The 21,060-nt window shown below is 50.5% G+C and overlaps 1 protein-coding gene and 1 long non-coding RNA gene across 3 annotated transcripts in view; one reads left to right on the forward strand and one right to left on the reverse strand.

Annotated features, from left to right (window-relative positions):
* The window catches only part of PCGF3 (polycomb group ring finger 3), a 54,216-nt gene extending 41,861 nt beyond the window's left edge, over positions 1–12,355 (reverse strand). For both annotated transcript variants that reach the window (XM_045991767.1, XM_045991776.1), the window contains exon 1: positions 12,169–12,355. The gene's annotated coding sequence lies outside the window, so the exon portion shown is untranslated. The remainder of the gene's footprint in view (positions 1–12,168) is intronic.
* Positions 12,356–12,616: 261 nt separating this feature from the next.
* On the forward strand, positions 12,617–18,434 carry LOC123929421. Its single transcript, XR_006815923.1, has 4 exons — positions 12,617–12,807; positions 17,498–17,631; positions 17,887–18,010; positions 18,373–18,434. It is a non-coding gene; the product is annotated as an uncharacterized LOC123929421 (long non-coding RNA).
* The last annotated feature ends 2,626 nt before the right edge of the window (positions 18,435–21,060 follow it).

Here is a 21,060-nt window from a genome sequence, read left to right on the forward strand (position 1 = left end):
CTTTACTCAACATGATTTGGAAAGTAAAGAATAACACTAAGGAAAATCCCTACAACCCCAGTCCCCCCAAACTAATTGCTGTCCTTAACGTAATCGTGTATTTCCCTCTGTGGGTATGTCCTTAAATACTTGGAACATGTACATACACACCCTCATTTTTACTGGAAAATGGAAAGCCGCCCTCAGACAATGGATGATGCAATGCCATGGGGCTTTCAGAACCACGAAGCTACCCCAGCTGTCTTCCCACGCCAACACACGCACAGCTTGGGCTCCCCGGCCACGGCAAAGCTGTGCACCCTGGCCCAGGGATGCAGTGTGACGACGGTGCCCCTACTGGTGGGCCCCCCTGGAAGCACCCTCCTGGGGGCCAGACCCACCTGCCCTTCCCTCCGTTCCAGCAGCAGCCCAGACCCCGCCTCAGGCCCACCTGCCCAGGGACCCCGGAGAAAGAACCTGCCTCCTTCCACAAATCCAAGCCAGCGCGTGTGCTTCGTTTCCTCCACTGCGTCTCCTGAGAACCTTCCAGTCTCCTGCTCTGTTTCTAGGAAAATCTTTATCAGAATCACCAGCACCAGGGGTGCCCAACAGGCTCCGTTGCTAAGCGTCTGCCTTTGGCCCAGGTCATGATCCCGGATCCTGAGATGGAGCTCCACGTTGGGCTCCCTGCTCAGCAGGAAGCCTCCTTCTCCCCCTTCCGCTCCCCCGGCCTACGTTTCCTCTCTCACTGTGTCTCTGTCAAATAAATAAATACAATCTTCTAAAAAAAAATCATTAACACAAAGTTGATCGTAATACCTTAACCGAACAGCTTTACTGAGAAATACTTGACAAAACATAAACTGCACGTATTTTAGAGAGACAACTCAGCATCGACGTTCACCTGGGAAGGACCAGCCCAGTGGAGATACGAACCCTCACCCCAGAGAACCTGATCTGCCCAGGAACTGCACTGAGGCAGCGTGTTCCGGGGCGGTGTTCGTGGCGTCATACGACTCGGCTCCCCTCACTTGTCCTGTTCTGGGGCTCGCTCATGCGGCACCCACAGCTCGTTCTCATTCCCAGCAGCATCCACTGCCCTGTTGTTGGTCTGCTCAGCAGCAGACGGAGACCTGGGCTGTTTCCTGTGGGGCTCTCAGGGACTCATGGCCACAACATCGTGTGGACGGATGCTCTGGAGTAAACGCTGACCAGGGGGCCACATGAGGCTGCTTGACAACTTTTTAAGAAACTGTCAACCTGCTTCCCCTCCCACCCCACCACGTCCAAGCACCAGCTGCCCTGTGTGGGGGGTCATGCTTTCCTCTCCTCCCTCACCCCAGTCCTGCCTGTTCCTCCCTGAATGCCATGCCCTTTGTCCGCCTTCTGTGCCCACGGCCATCCCCTGGACACACCATGGTTCCCATACAGACGGCAGAAGCACCCAGGACAGGCCTCCCTATGCCCACTCTCACCACAAATTCAATCTTGTGGACAAGTCTCAGCAACACATAGAAAAAGCAAATCAGACATGTTCTCCCTGCATGAAAGCCTTGAAAGGATCCAGCCATGCCCTCCTGCCATGCTCCAGTCCCATAAGCCCCATCCACATCAGGACTCTATCCATGATCAGTGTCCACGTCAGGGCATGCCCATGCCCCTTGGCCTCGCCTGCCTCTGGCTGTGTGCGCACAATTTCCATCAGCCTGGCCCTCCATCCTCAGGGCATCAGGCTGGCTCCCTGAGCCCTCTGGTCGGGTGACCACAGCACCAAATCTAATGCCGCTGCTGTCCTGTCCCCACACTGTCAGCCTCTACAGGGTGCTGTGCCCAGCCCGCCCCCCGTGGCACTGTGAACCCCCACAGCAGGGCTCAGGCTGCTCCCTCACTGCTGGCCATGATGTCTGGGAGAGGACCCACCCCAGAGCTGCCCAATCAACCAGAGAGATTTCTGTCTTCATCCATTTCCACAAGAAAATCACCAAACTGCTGAACTCTGCCCCATGCCCAGTGCCATCTCCTTCCAAACCAGCCTGCTCTGATTCTGGATGCTTATGTGTCTCTGTACCTGTTGCCCCATCTGATGGGCCTTCCTCTTCCTCTCTCTCTCCCCCACCTGGAGCACCTGTGTTGGCACCCAGTGTGTGCTTAAGAAAGAGCCCTACTTTCTGGTGTCTGATCACTGCATCTTCTTCTCTATGGCCTCCCTGACCCCACGATCCTGCCTCCCAGGAATCCGGTGCCTCACTAGTCTCCCTGTGGCACCCAGCTAACCCATTCCCTGCGTGGCCCTGCTCCCCAGCAGGGCCCTGGCATGTGGCAGGGCTCACACACTTGAGGACGGAATCACCAGGTCCTCAGGCAAGGCCTGCAGGAGTGGACACTCCACATACGGGCCAAACACCCAGAATTCACTGCCGTCTCAAGATGAACAGAACCATATCATGAATGTGCCTTGCTGGGGCACTGAAGTCAGGTTAAGATGATGAAAGAAAGTGAAACTTTAGATGTTTTTCTATGTGGCTATGTACTGTCACAAAAGCTTTTTAAAAATATAATGAATAACAAAAAAGTGCTGTGAATTCAGACTCTCAAAAGTGTTGATGGCTCAAAGGACAGTGAAGTCCCTGCTCCATCTTCTCCCCTAACTTGGACCTGACACTCCACCCCCACCCCCATCCCCAGGTCACCAAGGTCTCAGCCCCGCAAAAAGCTGAGGACTGCCTCCCCAGGCCTTGTCCTCGCTTCCCCACTCAGGGATGCCACAGGTCACCACCCACAGCTGCTCTTCCCGTCAGTAGGTGCTCTGAGGACAACAGGATGCCTAACATGTGTTAAATGAGTGACTAGGAATTCACTGATATGGCAGACTGATGACCATGTCCCTTGCTGAATTTACCCCCAATCTTCACTTCTTAAATTAAGGGCTTATATACATTTGGAAGTCAGTGATCTGCGATACAGTCCCCAGGGTGGGCTCCCAGGCGCCTGTCCCTTGGGCCCAGCCCACCCACTTCCAGTCACATCCCACTGGCCTCTCACTTCCATGTTTACGCCACTCAATACTCCCTGACCCCAAACTCAGACGCTAACCACCTGTGGTCCACTTGGAAGGCTGGCATCTCCAAGTGTGTAGTCTGGATTTCCTGCCCACACCGGCTCATCCCATCTGTGGCTTCTCACTTACTTGGCACCCATGTGCAAGAGGTAAGGGCAACTATACCTCACACTTACCCTACTGGACTGTGTTCAGGCATACCAAGCCGCACTCACTCCCGACACAGCTCCCAGGAATCCCGAGGAAATGCGAGTCTGAGCAGGTGGCTCTGTGGTATGAAAATCTCCAAGGGCTCAGGGAAAGCCAGACCTTCCAGTGGCCACTGAGGCCCCAAGCCACCCCTCGCACTCCACTCTGGCCATGGTGGACTCCTTGCTTGTTCTAGAACATTCTAGGTGTACTCCCACCTCATGGCCCTTGCACCTACTGTAGCTGGAACATCGTCTCTCAGGTGGATACACGGGAACTACCCTACTACCTCCATCAAGCCTTTTATCAAATGTCATCTACCCAGCAATGCCTTTAGGGACCATCTTGTTGACAATTACATGCCCAGTGTGCACACACCACAAATTTAAGATATTACCCTCGAATTTATAATAACCTATTTGTGTTACTACCCATCTCCCTATACTACAATGCCAGCCATGTGACTGGAGCTATTAAAAATTCAATAAAAAGGTTATATGATAAAGTTGAGAAGATCTTCTCAAAGAGTAGATTAAGATAGGAAATGGAAAAGATCCAACATCCAACCGACAGGTCTTTTAGAAAAAACAGAAAACCGAGATAAGGAGCTTTCAAATATACTTTAATATTTTATTTCTTAAGCTGGGTAGTAAGTACACAGGTGTTCATTGTATCTTTCTCTATGCTCATTTGTAGGCAGTATTTCATGATTTGGGAAAAATTATTCAAGTATTTCCCCAGCTGGAAGAACCATCAGACCACAAAGGCCTGAGTGCCTGGCACAGTGAGGGAAAATCCCATCTAACCAAGTCCTGGAAGCAGAAGACATCAAGGGTACAACAAAGGGTCCTACAGGTTCTGGGAGAAAAGGAGCTCACAGTGGAGTGAGCACCAGACTTTTCATCAGCAACAGTGAATCCTACAAGTAAAAGAAGTAAATCTTTCCAAGTTCTGAGGAAAAGAGACTTTCATGTGGAATTCTACGTCCAGCCAAACTATCAACCAAGTATGGATGGGAGCCATGGTGTTTTCCGACGTCTCAGGAAAGGTGCTCAAATACTCATCCCAGGCATGCCTATGGAGACAACAAGTGTGCTCACATGTTATCACAGGCCTTGTGCTCAGGGAGCTCCCATTCCAGCTGGTGACGAAACATGACAAACTCATCAGCAAAGAGTGATGAGCACCATGAAGAAAGCAGAGGAAGGCAGCGAAGCAGAGGAAACAGGTGGAGGGGCTGCTTTAGACAGTGACCAGAGGAGAGCCGGTGCGGAGGGACGTCTGACCTTGGACCTGGAGGGAGGGGTCAGAGCAGCAGGCACCCCACTGACGGGGTAAGGGGCCCCCGAAGTGCAAGAGGATCACTTTGCGGCCGGCTGGCCTGGAGGACGAGGCATCCACACGGGACAGGGGGACGAGGACAGAGGGCCAAGGAGGGCACGAGCTCAGACACGATCCTTGAGAATTTGGAACAGGAGACAGTAATGTCAGACAATGTCAGGAAAGAGGGAAGGTGAGATTAGAACTCAACTGTAAAACAGATCATTATGTAATCATACCCATTTTAACTCCCAGATCCAACCCCTAGAGAAGATGAAAAACATGTTGTGAAAAGGGGCTGCAGGACCCCAGGACTCTTCCAGCAGCAGCCAACTGATGAGTTGGCTCCGCTGCAGACATGCAACCCCCCTTCATGAAAAAGGCCAACTCAGGGTAGAAACAAGAGCCCAGAGGGCGAAGCACAGAACCAGTGGGCTCACCCTGAGCTCAAAACCCAATCAAGAATCCCGATGGGGCATCCCCACCAGGTTTCAGAACTGCGTTGGGCCTGTGACTCCCTGCTCTGTCCACTCCTCCATTCTCAACTGGTAATCTACACCTGTCTTGCTGGGGGGTGGAGGTGGGGTGCTGGGAAGGTGATCTGTCTCACATGGTTCACAAGTGTCCAGGAGTAGCAGCCAGTGGACTGCACCAAGAGGTGATCCAGGGGATGAGATTCCAGAGCTCTGTGGTTCAGGCAAGGTCTGGGACTCTGAGCTGGTGCTACAGTGGGACGAGACCCTGGGGAACCTCAGAAGAGGGACAGGTGTATTTGACATTTGGGAGGATATGAATTTGGGGACTGCAGGATTGTGGCAGGCAGAATCCTGAGATGGCCATGAGATTCTGGGCCCTGGCATACTTCAGTCTCCCACCTTACTAACCCTAGGTACTGCTGCAAAGGGATTTTTGAGGATGTAATTAGGGTTGCAAATCAGCTGACCTTAAAATAGGGTAAGCCAAATAGCACGGTCATTCAAAGCAGAGTTTTCTCCAGCTCACAGCAGAAGAGCAGGTCAGAGGGGTGAGTCCTACCGGCCTGGCAGAAAGCAACTTGCTGTCAACTACCCGCAGTCCTTGGACGAGGAACTGTGGGGCCTCTAGGAGCTGAGGGCAGCCCCCAACTGACGGCCTGCAACAAATCAGGACCTCAGTCCGACAACCACAGGAGATGGGCGAGTGAACTCAGAAGATGACCCGAGTCCCAGATGAGAGCCGCAGCCCAGCACGTGGATTTCAGCCTCTGAGGCCCTGAGCAGAAGAGCAGCCACACTGTGCTAGACCTTCCAACCCATGGAACTGGGACTAGTAAGTCAGTGTCCTTTTAAGCCACTAATTTTGAGGCAAGTTGTAATGCAGTGTTAGAAAATGTAACTGTATTTAAAGACATAGAGTTAAATAGCCGAAGAAAGGGCCAGTTTCCCAAGCATGTAGAACAGAGTGACATAAGCCCTGGGGACATTTTCATTCAGCAACTATTATCCCAATTCTAGAGACAAGGAACAGGTTAATAAACAAGTGGCAGAAGCTGCAGCCCCTTGGTCTGGACTGAACTGTGCCCACCTCAAATTCCTGTGTTGGCGCCCTAAGCCATGTCCAAAGACAGAGCCTCTGGGGGCGACATGGTCAAATGTGTAAGGATGGGCCCGGATGCGATTAGCGTCTGTGCAAGAGGAGCTGGAAGAGGGCCTCCACTGCCAGGAGGCAGCCGGCCCGCACCCTGAGCCACATTGACTGGCACCTTGGCCTTGGGCTTCAGCCCCCAGGACAATGAGAAATAAATGCCTGCTGCTTAAACCACTCCATCTGTGATGTTCTGCTGCGGCAGCTGACTAAGACACCTCCCTTGTGGTTTCTGATTCTGTCTTTGTCGCCAGGCTGCCTTTAACGAAAGGCTGGGGGAAACCAACTGCCTCTAGCCATTCCTGTCTCTACAGTAAGAAAGGCACTTACTTTAGAGTAAAGAAATGTTACTTGTCAGCAAGGTCCTATTTCCATTAGCAATTTCAACCCCTTTCCACGCACTGAACCCCCTACAAAGTCTACTTAAAGCATTGGCACGGAGGAGCAGGGCTCGCCTATGTGCCTGTGAGGAAGGATGAAATGGCCAGAGGCTGCGTCCCCATCAGAAATGGGACAGGGAGGGCCTAGCTGACTTGCCTATGGCAGAACACTGGGAACTGTGGCCCCAGAAGCGCGGCTGGCAGGACTGACCCAAGTAATAGGACCTGACCGGATGTCCCCGATGGCGCAACATGAAGCACGCACTGGCGCCTGAGAAGGCATCTCCCAGACCTGCAGCCTGACTTGGCCTCTCCCCCATTCCTTCAGTTCAGAGTACACAGGGACAACAAAGGTGGATGACATCGTAAGTGAAGAATCGGAAAAATCCAGGTGTGACACATAGCCTGCAAAAGTCAACCCTGTGGAGGGCAAGAGGGAAACCTGAGAAGACAAAGGGGCCATGACCCCCAGTGCCACCCAGGGAACCCACCTATGCCTCGTCCAGGAGACGCAGGACGCCCTGTGCCATGCCAGGACCCTGCCTGGATCTGGTTGGGGAAAACGCCACAGAAGACATTCCTAAGACAAGTCGGGAGATTGGAAAATGAACAGAAAATTAGCTAGTATGTGAACCAAGTGCCCATTTCTCAGGCGTGAGAATGATACTGTGGTTGTGCAGAGATCATCCTGATCCCGTGACCCCTGTGCTCAGAATTATTGAAGGGATTGGGAGGTTGTCTGTAGCTACTTTCAGATAATGCAGTGACAATAAATAAGTATTTAGAAAAAAAGAGATAAAGCAAACACGCAAAGCATAAATAATTGCTAGATCAGGGTAGGGTGTAGAATCCTTTCCGTTTTCTTCCACTGTGTTTTTTTCTGAAATAAAAATGGAAAGGCTGACCCTTCTCTGCTCCTCACATCCCAGCCACGGCCTGCATCTGTTTCTTCCCACGCACACGGGTGATCAGAGAGCAGACGTGGGGTGGCTTTAAGAACCAGACAAACTGACACACACAGTACCTCCAAGACAGGGCCACACAAGGTGTGAATGAAGATCAGACTTCAGTTCTTTGTTGCGCATCTAACACTGGCCAGGCCCTGCTGAATATCACCACTTTCTGCCCCCATAAAACCCACAGTTAGCAGGGGCTTCAAAGAAGAATGCAGACAGCTTTTACGGTTGGCATATTTCTTGCTAAACATCTGGAATATGTTAACAACATGTTAACGTAGCAAAGTCCAGTGAATACTGATTCATTTGCAAAATAATCCAATTAACTTCCACTCTCCAAATTCACCTGAATATTCAAAAAAGCAATCAACCCCACAATTAGTTTTTAAGGATATATTTTCTAGCGCGTTTTATTTCTTATCAATGAGTTTTGCTTAATTTAACAGACAATTCTGAAGATGTGCCTAAGCAAGGCTCACACCTTAACTCTCTCATCATGTGTTAAGCGTTTCATTATTGTTGTCCTTTGGCCTTCAGAGAATTCAGTTCTGTAGGGAGGAACATGGCAGATCAGAAAAGATACACTTATTATTTTTAGAGGTCTTACTTCTTAAAACTTAATGATAAACTATCAATTGGAGAGCAGTATAGTTCCATTTTTTGAAGCACAATGAATTGGGCAGCATTTTTGTACTACAAACAGCAAATATCAGAAGGGTAGTAAGAAACTGTCCCCAAACCTCAACATATTTCAATAGTAAAATTACATTTTCAATTCCAAATTCGATTCTGACCAAAAAGCAAATGCTTCAAATGAAATAATAAATCCTGGCATTCGAGAAAGAGTAAGTATAAACCAAAATAAACCTTCCTTTATAATTCAATCTAACAACTCAAATAAGTAATTCCAATCACTGGCAAGAGGCCCCTGCCTCCCACTAGCAGGACCTGGACCCTGGCAGGTCCAGAAAGAACTGGGCAGCAGGAGGGGACACATCCCTCTGCAGAGGGCTTCCACAGTGCGCTTTACAGCCCTTGCTCCAGCCCCGCCCCAGGATGCCAGAGAGAGGCATGGCACCAGAGTCCATGAGCTCCAAGGAGCCACAGGCCCTGAGCACTGAGGCCCTTACATTCTGGCTCCTGGAGCATGACTTCCTTACAAGCGTCAAATATCTAAAATGTCTCAGGATCTTACTCCTGAAAAACTTTTTACAAAGGTCAGTTTATAATTCCTGGAGCAAAATCTCGGGCAGGACTAAAATGATGTTCTGGAAACACTGAAATCATTGAACTTGAAGCTATCCAAGAATTCTACAGCACTCAATTTAATTTGCAGGGCTGGCAGGGGAGTTGCTTATGGTTTGCTCAAGGTGTAATTCCCAAGCTTCTTCCCTATTTATAATTTCTCTTCCCTCCTGTGTAAGTTCCAGCGGCTGTGGTCATTATGGTGACATCAGAGGAACCTATACAATCAAAGAGAGCTGAGTTGTTGCAACCTTCTACTGAATGCACTGTTCTCTATCCAATTCTGCTAATTGACTTATGGGTATTTCTCAAGTACAGGCCCTATATTAGCTGAAATCTGCTAAATGACAGGCATTAAGATGGCCACAGTGACCATCACCCCCACGCCCAGTACACACACCCTAAGCCTAACCCTAACCCAATGACCAGATTCTAACAAAGAGAATATGGCAAGGGGGCGCCTGGGTGGCTCAGTGGATTAAGCCGCTGCCTTCGGCTCGGGTCATGATCTCAGGGTCCTGGGATCGAGCCCCGCATCGGGCTCTCTGCTCAGCAGGGAGCCTGCTTCCTCCTCTCTCTCTGCCTGCCTCTCTGCCTACTTGTGATCTCTCTCTCTGTCAAATAAATAAATAAAATCTTAAAAAAAAAAAAAAAAAAAGAGAGAGAGAGAATATGGCAAAAGGGATGGGATGTCCCTGCCAAGATTAGGTCTCGAAGACTGTGGCCTTCTTGCTTGCTCTCTTTTCTGCACTGGCTCCCTCTGACTTGCCCTATGAAGAGCCCCAGTGGCTGAGCAAGCAGGCCTGGAAGCACAAACACACAGTCAGACCTTCAGATGAGACCACAGCTCCAGCCAGCACTCTGAAGGTAGTCTTATGAGACTCTGAGCCAGAGGACTCAGCTAAGCAGTGCCTAGATTCCTGATCCTCAGAAACGGTGAAATAATTAACTGATGTTTTAAGGCACTAAGTTTTGGGGTAATTTGTTGGGCAGCAATATATAAATAATGCAAACATGCAGGACTATCACACCTCAAAATAGGAAATTAAAGAAACCAAAGCTGAATGCCCAATTTGACAAGTCTTTTCCAAAACTTCAGAAAACAAATTAAGTTTTAAAAAAGGTACAAAAGTACAAAAAAAAAAAAAAAAAAATCAGAAGTAAGTGTTGAGTAAGAAGGTCCCAAGTGTGGTTGTATTTGGTGAATAAAAGTTCCTAAGCTGGACTATTTGGGAACTCCATTTGCTTAAGATTTGGTCTTATAAAATGCCAATCTGAAAACCTAAACGGGTCTTCTCCCAAGTAACCAAGCAGTTGTGGCACAAAGTGAAATACTGAACTGACCAGTTCAAGTGTCTCTTTCGGGAGTTCCTAGAGCTCAGAGTGTTAGATTTTTATCTCATCCTACTGCCCAATCTCTGGATCAGTTTGCAAGCCTAACACACGCTGATCTTTCTACAAGTATTCCTGCCTTTCACTCATTCATTCACACACTCACTTCTTCATTTAATAGTTGTGTGCTACCTGCTGACCTCACACCAGGCAGCCAGTTCTGGGAGCTGAGCTGGACAATGCTCTTGCCCTCCTGGGCTTTTCATTCTCTCAAACTCCTCCAGCATTATCTTACTGGACGCATTCTGGAGCCAGTCCCCAGTCAAAGAGTAGCACATACCACACCCTACTTTTTCATCAGCACTTTCAAATTAAAGGAGAACACAGGCTAGTTTTAGATGAAAGTGTCATTCAAAGGCTTCAGAGAAGCAAAGACCCCCATTGTTAGGTCCTTTAATATTTTCCCTTCCTGGAGTGGAGAAGGTGCCTAATCCACTCACCTGATATATATGCTCATCTGCCCCAACTTTCCTGCCCTCGGTCAGTGCCCCCAAAACACTTTCCTAGGCTTCCAACACTCCTGTTTGGACCCACCCCTCCTGGACCTTCCAGGACACCTGTGAAAGGACATCCTGAGACACCAGTCTCAGGAGTCTCAGGATAGAGGGCACACGTACACAACCATATGACCTCCACCAATGGAGGGAGAGGAGGGCTGGAGTGGTTTAAGGTGATGAACACTGAACACAAGGCCAAGGCAAAAGACAGTAGCCCTGGTGTAGGGGCTGGAAGAATAGGGTAGGGGACAGATTTCTGGATCTGGGGAGTGAGCATAGTGCTGGCTTGAGGCATGGAACCAGTGTGGACTAGGAGCTCTACTTGAATCCCTAGAGGCATGAGGATGGTTCCCCACCCTGCCTCACATGTGCCCCTGGGGCCCAGACAGGCGGCATCTGCTGAATGCCAGAAGGTCTGTAGGCCTGGCCTAGGTTCTCCTAAAATCAGGGTGCTCAGGGGCCTTAGAGGGACTTGCACTGTAGGGCTCAGGTGACCAGGATCCCCGATGCTCCCAAGCCTTCACAGCAGATGGATCTGGTTGCATAGAATGGACACATTAAGGGCCCCTGCCCAAGGGGTCCAACCTTCTGGAGGGCTGGCTTGGAGTTCCAGCATCCCATATAGTCCACTCTTGGGGTCTGGGTGATTCCTATCTACTTGTTCAGGAGTTCAGGCCTTCTGAGGGACCTGTCTCCAAGTTCCAGCTCTTATCAGGGTCCTGGCCCTCCCCGAGAGCCTAGCGTCTTCACGGTCCTGTCCCAGCATCCAGATGTTCCCAAATGACCTACCTGGGGCCCTGGTCATCCCCAGAGCCTGTAGCATGGGATGAACCCTCCTTAAGGCATGGTCCCAGGGTCCTGGCCTCCCACTAGGAAGGGGCTGTATCAGGGCCTCAAAAGTGCTCATAGGACTGTTCCAGGATCCCAGCCCTCTTTGGGGCCAGTCTTGGTGTCCTGGCCCTCCTCGGTGACCCAGCCCAGGGCTCCAGCCCTCCTTGGGTCCTGCCAGATCCTGGGGTCTGGCCCTCCTCAGCGACCTGTCTCAGAGTCAGCCCTCTCTGGTTCCTGTCCGGTCTCAAGGTCCCAGTCCTCCTTGGTGACCCGTATGGGGTTGGACCCTCCTGGATGACCCCTCCCAGGGCTGGACTCTCCTCGGTGACCTATGTCAGGGTCCGGCGCTTCCTGGTCCCTGTCTAGTGGGTTTGGGGTCTAGCCCTCCTCCGTGAACCGTTTCAGGGTCTGGCCTTCCCAGCTGGCCCGTCCCGGGGTCCGGTCCTCCCTGGTCCCTCCCCGATGACCCGTCCCGGGGTCCGGCCCTTCCCCGTGACCTGTCCCGGGGTCCCGGCCCCGTGGGTCCCGCCCGTGCCCGGAGCGTGCCGAGCCGTGTCGGGGCTCCGCGGGCCGGGCCGACGAGAGGCGCAGGGGCGCGGGCCGGGGTTCCGAGTCTTCCGGGCCCGCACACCGGCCGAGGCCGCGGCCTGAGGAGCGGGCGCCGCGGGCCAGGCCAGGCGGGGCGCGGACTCACTGACCTGCCGTCTCGGCTGCGGGCGAGCAGGGCGCACGCGGGGGCAGCGTCGGGAGTGGGGGGGGCGCCGCTCCCTCCGGGTCCCCCCCAAGAGCAGGAGAAAAAAACCCGTCCGGAGTTTAAAACAAAGAGGCGGAAATGCCCGAACGGAGCCGAGCTGCAAGTCGGGGGCGCCGCGCATGGAGCATGCGCGTTGCGCTGCCCGGCTCCCACCCCGCAGCCTGGAGGGGGCGGGGCCAGTAGGGGGCGGGGCCCGAAGGGCGCGGCCGGGGCGTGGTCACAAAGGCGCACGCGCCTTTGGGCAAGTCTAGGCCCAGGGAGCTGGAGCTGGGAAGGTGCCGGGGGCGGGGCCCGCAGAGGAGGCGGGGGATTGCGGGGGCGGGGCCGGAGGGGGCGTGGTCCGCGGGTGCTGCGCTGGAGTTGGGGGAGCGTCCTATTGGACACAGGACCCAGTAAGCAGCCGGCGCCGAGGCCAGCGCCCGGGTCGGGGCGTTCTTGTGGCAGAGTCGGTCTTGTTCTTGCGATCCAGCCCTGTCTGGGACCTAGCACCGAGCGCTCACCGTGCACCAGGCAGGACAGTGGGCAGCAGGGCTGACCCCGCAACTGTGTGAGTCCACTCTTGCACCGGTTCTGCCCTGGAACTGTAAGTAGTGGCCGCGATGTCCCTCCCTCCGTGGGGTCCACACCTTGGCCTGGGAGGAGGCAATAACATAAGGAAAAATAAATCAGGTGTCATGTGGGAGCCAGATAAACTGGGTGGGGTAGGCAGTGGATGTGTGGAGTGTTACGATGGGGTGGATGGGCATGTAAGGGACATAGAAGGAGCTAGCCAGAGAGGCACAGAGTAGGAACACAGAGGGAACGAGCCCTGCAAATATCTGTAGGTGGGGTTCACAGGCAAGCTGTCCTGCCAGCACCAAGCTGCAAAGTGGGGGGACTGAAGGATGCTTGCCAGGGGCCAGCATGGAAGCCAGAGGTCATGGGGCGTGGAGAGGGGAGGAGATGAGGTCAGATGGAGAGGTCCCTGGGCATTCTGGGCAGAGCAGTGGTGGCATAGCGCTGGCACGGTAAAACCTTCCTCTCTTTGTTTGTCTTGTTTGTCTGGCAGGAGCGGCACAGAAGGCAGTGCAAGGGTGAAGCCGTGGTGCTGCCTGGGTGGTGCCCAGGAGGGGAGGAAGTGTAGACTGCTGGGGCTCAGCCTGAGAATAGGCAGGGATGGGTGAGGAACAACGGGAAGGGTGGACAGCCTCTGAGAATCTGGGGATGGTGATGGAGTGCAGGAGAGTGGGATCAGGAATCCAACTGTCATATCCATTGGACTCCCCGTGGTGCTGCTGTGAGGCTGTGGGCTTCGGGAGTATAGTCTGAGTTTGCAATGTTTGGAGAAGGATGAGTGAGTCCAAGGGGTGAGTGAGGAATGAGGGTACTGAGCCTTTGCCCACATGGAGAAATCAGCGAGTCCAGGAGGATCCAGCAAGAAAGACTCTGATTGAGCAGACTGGGGAGGAGGATCCCCAGGGGTGAGTGATGTCTGGTCAGCTGCTGAGAGGGGTATGGGGAGTGGGACTCTTCTGGGACTTTGACCAGTGCAGTGTGGGTGAATTGCCTAGGTAAAAACCAAATTATTGTGGGCTCAAGGGAGGAGAGTAAATACAGACAACTTTCCAGGTGTTTTGCTTTGGAGGGGCTTCTGGGACTAGAAGGTTGTTTTCTGTCTGGGTCAGAGCCTCAGTGGTGCTGATGGGGTACAGGGAGAGATGACCACATTGGAGAGAGGGAAGTCTGCCTAATCTGAAGTCCTCATCTGGGACTGGGGACTGGATCTGGGGTGGGGGGCTCTGGGACCCCTTTGCACTTGGGGAGGAAGGCCCTGATGCAGGGAGTGGGGCCTGAGCAGCATCTCGACCAGCTGTTTTTCTTTTCCAGTGAGATGGCAGCTAAGTTGAACTAGTCTGCAGTGGAGGTCTGGGTAGCAGAGGTGGGGATAACAGGCCAGGAACAGCCCAGGGCACAGGGCAGTGACCCCAGGAATCTGATGGCCCTCTGACACTGTAGCCATCTATCTGCAAATGGGGGAGAGCCAGGGTGTGTGCATGAGGCATGGCTACATGGCTACATGGCTACAAGGTCTCTCTCAAAGAGCGGAGATACGACATCTGCCCTGCTTGCTCTCTCCAGAGACTTCGTCAGCAACAACACCCCAGACCTGAACCCTGGGCTCCTGTATCCAACTGTCTGGCCACTTCTCTGCTGGGCTATCTTTAGAGCTCAGGCTCTGGGATCATGTGTCCACTCCTGATCTCCCCTTAAGCCTGCTACTCACTCCAGCCCCCACCACAGAGGACAGCACTCCATCCTGCCTGCTAAGCTAAGACACTGGGGTCCTTTCTTCCAAGCCCATACCTGTCATCAGCTCCTCTTCTGGCCAGTGCTCACTCTGCCCATGGTTTCAAGCCCAGTCCAGATGCTTACTATGCTCCAGTACTTATGCACCATGTGTCCCTCCAGTGAACAGCAGACATCATTCCCACCAGGTTCAGGACGCAACTCAGGGCTACACAGGTGACCTGCTTCCTTCCATCTTCCTCATCTCAACCAATAGCCATTCCATCTTTTCTGTTACTGGGGCACAAATTCTTGGACTCATTCCTGATTCCTCTCTTTCTCTGTTTTCTCACCTCCAATTCCTGGGGAAGTCCTGGGGGCTCTATCTTCAAATATTCCTTCACCCAGCCATGGCTCTTGGACTCTGCCATGCTGCCCTGACCTAAGCCCACCTGTTCTGTCTGGGTTGTTTCTGCAGCCTTTGGCCCACCCCCGGTCTATGCTGAACAGAGCAGTTAGTGAGCTGACCCTTCAACACCTAAGGCAAAGCGTGCCAGGCCTCTGCTTAGCAGCCCAGGGGCTGCTTTAGGTCTCCAAGATCCTGCTTTGACTCTGGCCTGGCCTTGGATACTCTCCCCAACTCACTTCTTCCAGCAGCATGTCTCTCCTGGACATACCTGCTCTCACGTTCAAGGCCTAGCAGAGCCGCTCCTAGACCTGGGTGGTCCGTCTTCGCTGCTCATGTGGTTCCTCCCTCCCTCAGGTCCACTGAGGCCTCTCCTGGCCAGTCTGGTGCTGGCAAAACACTGGCAAAAGTGTTTAAAAAAAAAAAAAAAAAAAAAAAGCTTGGACAAGGCTGCTAATTGAAGCATCATCTGTAACAGAAACAACTGGAGCCAGCCAGCAAGGCCTCCGGAGTGAGTGTCCTCTGTGCATCTGGCGGCAGCCAAGGCAGGAGTAGCAGACACCTGCCTGCACCACCACAGCCCACCCACCACCAGGGAGGAGAGACAGGGTGTGCTGCTGAGAGAGGCAGTGCGCAGGGGCGCCTGGGGGACTGTGTTGGTGAGGCCTCTGCCTTCCGCTGGGGCTGTGATCTGTGGGTCTTGCGATGGAGACCCTGTCAGGCTTCCTGCTTCAGGGCAGTCTGCTTCTCCCTCTGCCTCTGCGTCTCTCTCCTGCTTGCACACTCTCTTGCTCTCTCGGTCTCAGATAAATAAATAAAATATTAAAAAAAAGAAAAGGTAAGCAGGATGGAGACAAGTCTGTGCAAACTGCTGTGAGTCACCCCGTAAGTGAGGGTTACTGTGCGCTCCGTGTGCCTGCCTGGGTGAGTGTCCCTGTGGGCTGCAGCCGGCCAGCAGCAGCAGCAAGACGTATCAGAAAACACAGAGAGGTAAAAACAGCAAAACAGCAATCAGGTGAGCTGCGCTGACCTCACACACACACAAATACACGTCTGTCTACACAACAAATGGGTACCCATTTCCAAGGGACACCAGAAAAATGTGGTATGTCATTCCACACACAAAATGTCGTCCTGTACAATGCACAGAAGAATGAGATACTAATTTCAACCACACAGGGGGAAAACTTAGACACCCATCTCATACGCACAGAGAAATTAGACACTCACTTCTCCCTCTTTCTCTCACACATACACACTTACCTTCCACCTCAGAAGGCCACGCTAAAAGATCCACCAGGCCATATCCACAAACAAAAAATTAGATACCTGTTGAAGTGTTTTTATTTTTTAAGATTGATTGGTTTATTTTAGAAAGAGAGAGAGCAAGCATGGGGGGGAAGCAGAGGGAGATGGAGAGAGACTGTCCACCGTGCCCAGAGAGCCCGACACTGGACTTGATCTCACAGCCCCTGTGGAGGTGTTTTTTAAAAAGTAGATCCTGTTGAGAGGTAGTTCTCCATGAATTTCTCAAGTTTCTGCTTCTGCCTGGTCCAGGTCCTCAGAGCAAAATCACTTACAGCCTAGTTAAGGATGTTTGTCTCAGAGACATTCCGGGGGAGCCAGGAACAATGCCCATCCCTTCTTTCCCCTGGAGATGTACTCACATTCCAGCATGAAGTTTGCTCTCTCTGGAAGGCAGGGTGGTATGAGATAAGAGTGTCCTGTGTCAGGCTTCTTCTCTGGAAGTGCACCCCAGGGCACGTGCATGCCATCTGCCCGCCCATGGAGACAAGAACTGGAGGAATCAATACAAGGTGTTGCTGTAGCTGCAAGGGACAGGTGCTGCTCACCCCTGACCCAGGTCCCGGGGTTCCTGCATACACATACATGTGACCTGGGTAGGCTGACTTCTGAGCTCACAAGTAGAGCAAAATCTCAGACCCAGCACAGCTTCTGATGTAACACAATCATAACACACACACACACACACACACACAGTAGACACACTTCACAAACTACACACCAAAGAATTAGATGCCTGTTTTCCCATTTCACCCTGCTGCGCATACACAGGAGACAGAGAGCCATCTTGCACCACACATATCAAAACCCACACGGTCTTACATAACACAACATGAACACACACTAGGTACCATCTGGTATTTCTCACACACACACACACACACACACACAGGTGAACATCAGCCCATGCACAGCAACAATAGATGGCCACCTCTCTCTCTCATATGCATACTAGATACTACTCTACACCATGCATGTACAAAAAACTGTCCACCTCACTGTGAACATACAGAAAAGTGAGAACTCAGATCCTTCCTCTTTTTTAGCAGACAGAACAGGTCTGAGTAACAAGAAAAGAGTTGGACCCCAGAGTTCTTTGTGAGATGGGCCAGCCAACTGGGGCTACAGATACTCATCATGATTTTGTGATGGAATGAGCCTCCAAGGCTGGCTTCCCTCCATTGTGGGAGAGGCAGAACAGATCAGGAGGAGGCAACCCCAAGGGGCTTCTCTCTGGTGGGGACCAACTGGAGCACAGACCACAGTGACCGGAGACTTTCTTCCTCTAACTAAACAGGTTCACATTCCAGTGCAGACTCCCCGATGGGCCGCCCATATGGATAAGGATGAAGTCACAGCGTCCTTTTTGAGGCAGCCTGAGAGTCCAGACTCGGATTTGCTTGCTTGATTCCCTGCTGTGGTGCAGCATTGGTGTGTGTGTGGGCTTTCAGCAGCCGTGAACTTGGGGAAAGCAACATGGGGTAGACATGAGTAAAGATGTGGGTGGGAGGGTGTACATCTGGAATCTGAAGGCTCAGAAGCTCCTGTCCAGGATGTGCGTTGTAGGGTGGGGTGGGTAGAGTGGGCCGCCCTGTGGAGAACCTGCTGGACAGGACAGGGGCAAGGCAGAGAGGTCACCCATCCCACACACTTGTCTCTTTTTCCACTGGTGTGTGTTGGCCCCAGCCTGTTCCAGGGATTCAGGAATGGCTCCTGCCCTCAAACAGCTGACATAATCTTGAGAGGAGCAGATAAAAGCTGAGTAAAAACCAAACAAGCAGGATGGACTGTGAGCATCTCATCATCTGAGGTGAGATTTCTTCCCCAATATCCTCAGCGAAGAAGGTGTTGCCTGGGCTCCATTCTTGGCAAAGGGACTGCTCTCAGTTGCTTAATTTTGAACAAGCTATTGTTTGGGGAAGACACAGTGGCCGGAAAAAGCCTTGATTAATGCTACTTTGGGATGCTAATGGGAGTCTGTATTTGTTTAAGAAAAAAGGAGATTAAAAAATTGGAACAAAGATTTAGTCATAACTGTGTGTCAGATGTTATTTTAAACAAACCTTTATTTTTATTTTTAAAAAATTTTTAAACCTTTAAAGTTCATTTTTATTTTTTATTTTTATTTATTTATTTATTTATTTTTAAAGATTTTATTTATCTATTTGACAGAGAGAGAGAGAGCACAAACAGAGGAAATGGCAGGCAGAGGGAGAGAAAGAAGCAGTCTCCCGCCAAGCACAGAGCCTGATGCGGGGCTCCATCCCAGGACCCCAGGACCATGACCTGAGCTGAAGGCAGAGGCTCAACTCTCTGAGCCACCCAGGTGCCCCCTAAAGATCATTTTTAAAGGAAGACATTGGGTGGAGATCACTGAAGGCTTTCTTCAAGGTATGGTGGTCCCAGAGGTGTGCTGATGGATTCTGGGTGCGGAATGACCTTTCATGGATGGTGTTTTACCTCGATTCAAAACTTGAACAGCTTAAATGCTTATGCTGAAGATACTCGCCCAAATTTAAATAAAGTGTGAGAGTGGAGAAAGTTGTTTCCAAATAAGTGTGCTTTCCATGTTATGGGAGTTTTTAAAATTAAACTTATTTTGAGATAATTATAGATTCAAATGCAGTTGTAAGATGTAAAACAGAGATTCCTTGTACGCCTTGCCCAGTTTTCCCCAAAGGTAGCATCTTCAAAACACAGCTGCATGATATCACAGCCATGACACCAATACGGATGAATGGCCATCTTAGATTTCTCCAGTTTTGCTTACGCCGACGTCACAAGGCTGTGTCACACGTAGACTCCTTCCCACTGCCACAGTCAAGACAGTATTTCCATTGCCAGGAGGACCCCATCTCCCTCCCGCTCTCTTCAAACCACTGATCTACTCTCCACTTCTAAAATTTTATCTTTTCAAAAGTGTCAACAAGTGGAATTTGTGCATATTAATAAAAGGGACCCCACTAAAATGGAATAGGGAGGCTCTACAGTTGAAAAAAGAGAGGGACCTTGAAAGTAAGTTGGTGCCACTGTAGCTACTACTTTATCCCAGCAGGAGGAAAGCTTCCACCTCCCCCAGCAACAGCCTAGCCAATGAGAAGTCAGTACACTTCCACCTCCCAGTTTTACCCCAAAGGACTTTCTGTTTTTCTCCCAACTTCCTCTTTCCTCTTTCTTTTCCCAGACTAGCCTTTGGTTTTGTTGTAGGTTGCTTGCCCTGGACTGTGATTCTCTGCTATTTCCCAAATAAACCCATTTTTTGCTGGTGAAATAACTGGCAGTTTCCCTTTGAGGTTGATAGATTATGTAACTTTCTGAACTTGTTTTTTTTTTCCCCACTCAGCATAATTACCCTGAGATTCTGCAGACCAATTTGTGTCTGAACAGTGCATTCCCCCTGAGTCCCAGTCCATGCTGTGGATGCAGTACAGTGGCTTAACCATGTGCTCACTAAAAAGCAAATGGGTTGCTTTCAGTTTTGGGGTATCACAAATAAAGCTGCTGTAAATATTTGGGTATGGATTTTTGTTGAAAATAAGTTTTTAGTTTTCTGGGATAAATGCCTCAAAGTACAACTGCTGGGTTGTATGATAATTGTGTATTAGTTTTATAAGAAACTGTCAACCTGTTGTCTGCAGTGGCTGTACCATTTAAATTCTTAACAGCAGTAAATAGGTAACTGAGTTACCCATAACTTCACCAGCATGATGTCATTGATTTTTCTTTCCGCCATTCTGAAAGGTATGTAGTGGTACCTCACTGTGGTTTTAGTTTGTATTTTCATAATAGCTAGTGATGTTAGTCATTCATCATCACTTGTCATTTGTATATTCTTTTCAGTGAGATGTCTCTTCCTGTCTTTTGCTAATTGGACTTTTGTTTTTTTTTTACAGTTGGGTTTTGAGGACTTTTTATATATCCTATATACCAGTCCTTTGTTGGATATGTGGCTTGCAAATATTTTTTCCCACCCTACGTTTACAAAACCCTTTTGATAGGTGCTGTATTAGATCTATAGATCAATCTGGGGAGAACTGACATTTTTATTGTGTTGAGTCTTCCAATCCATGAACATAGTATATCTCTCCCTTTTTTTAAGGTCTTTATTGATTTCTTTCACTTATGTTGCATAATTTTTAGCATACAAGTCCTGTGTAGAGTTTGCTAAGTTTATACCTGTTGACCTTAAAAATAAGGGTCAGTTATTTTACCAGAAAAAAAAAAAAAGTTTACTCAGGAATAGCAAAGAATTGCAACGCAGGACAAGAAAGCTGCAGCCAAAATCATAGGCTAGTCCAACACACAAAGGAAAGGAATGTTTTTTGAAAGAGAAGGAGTAGGGCGCCTGGGCGGCTCAGCTGTTAAGTGTCTGCCTTCAGCTCAGGTCGTGATCCCTGGTCCCTGCTTCTGTGGGAACCCTCCTTCTCCCTCTTCTACTCCCCCTGCTTGTGTTCCCTCTCTCTATGTCTCTCTCTGTCAAATAAGTAAAATCTTTAAAAAGAGAGAGAGAGAGAAGGATGAGGAAGTTGGGAGGGGTTGTTGGGAATGAAAGTCCACTGGAGAAAGGCAAGAGCCTACCATAATGGCAGTTTCTCATGGGCTGAGCTGCAAGGGTGGTTAATTTCTTGTAGGAGATGCAATGCACATCTTTTTCTCTTCTGACATGTAACTGATGATTCTCTCCTATTAACAATTCCTCTGTTAGGGTCTGTACTGGCAATTTTTGACACTGAATGGTACAGCGTGAGAGCTCACGCATCTGGACTCCTGACTCCATTTTTTTTTTTTTTTTATAAAGTATGCTATTCTTTTTTTTTTTTTTTAGATTTTATTTATTTATTTGACACAGAGAGAGATCAC

This window comes from Meles meles, chromosome 2 (assembly GCF_922984935.1).
Source record: "Meles meles chromosome 2, mMelMel3.1 paternal haplotype, whole genome shotgun sequence".
NCBI classification, from domain to species: domain Eukaryota; kingdom Metazoa; phylum Chordata; class Mammalia; order Carnivora; family Mustelidae; genus Meles; species Meles meles.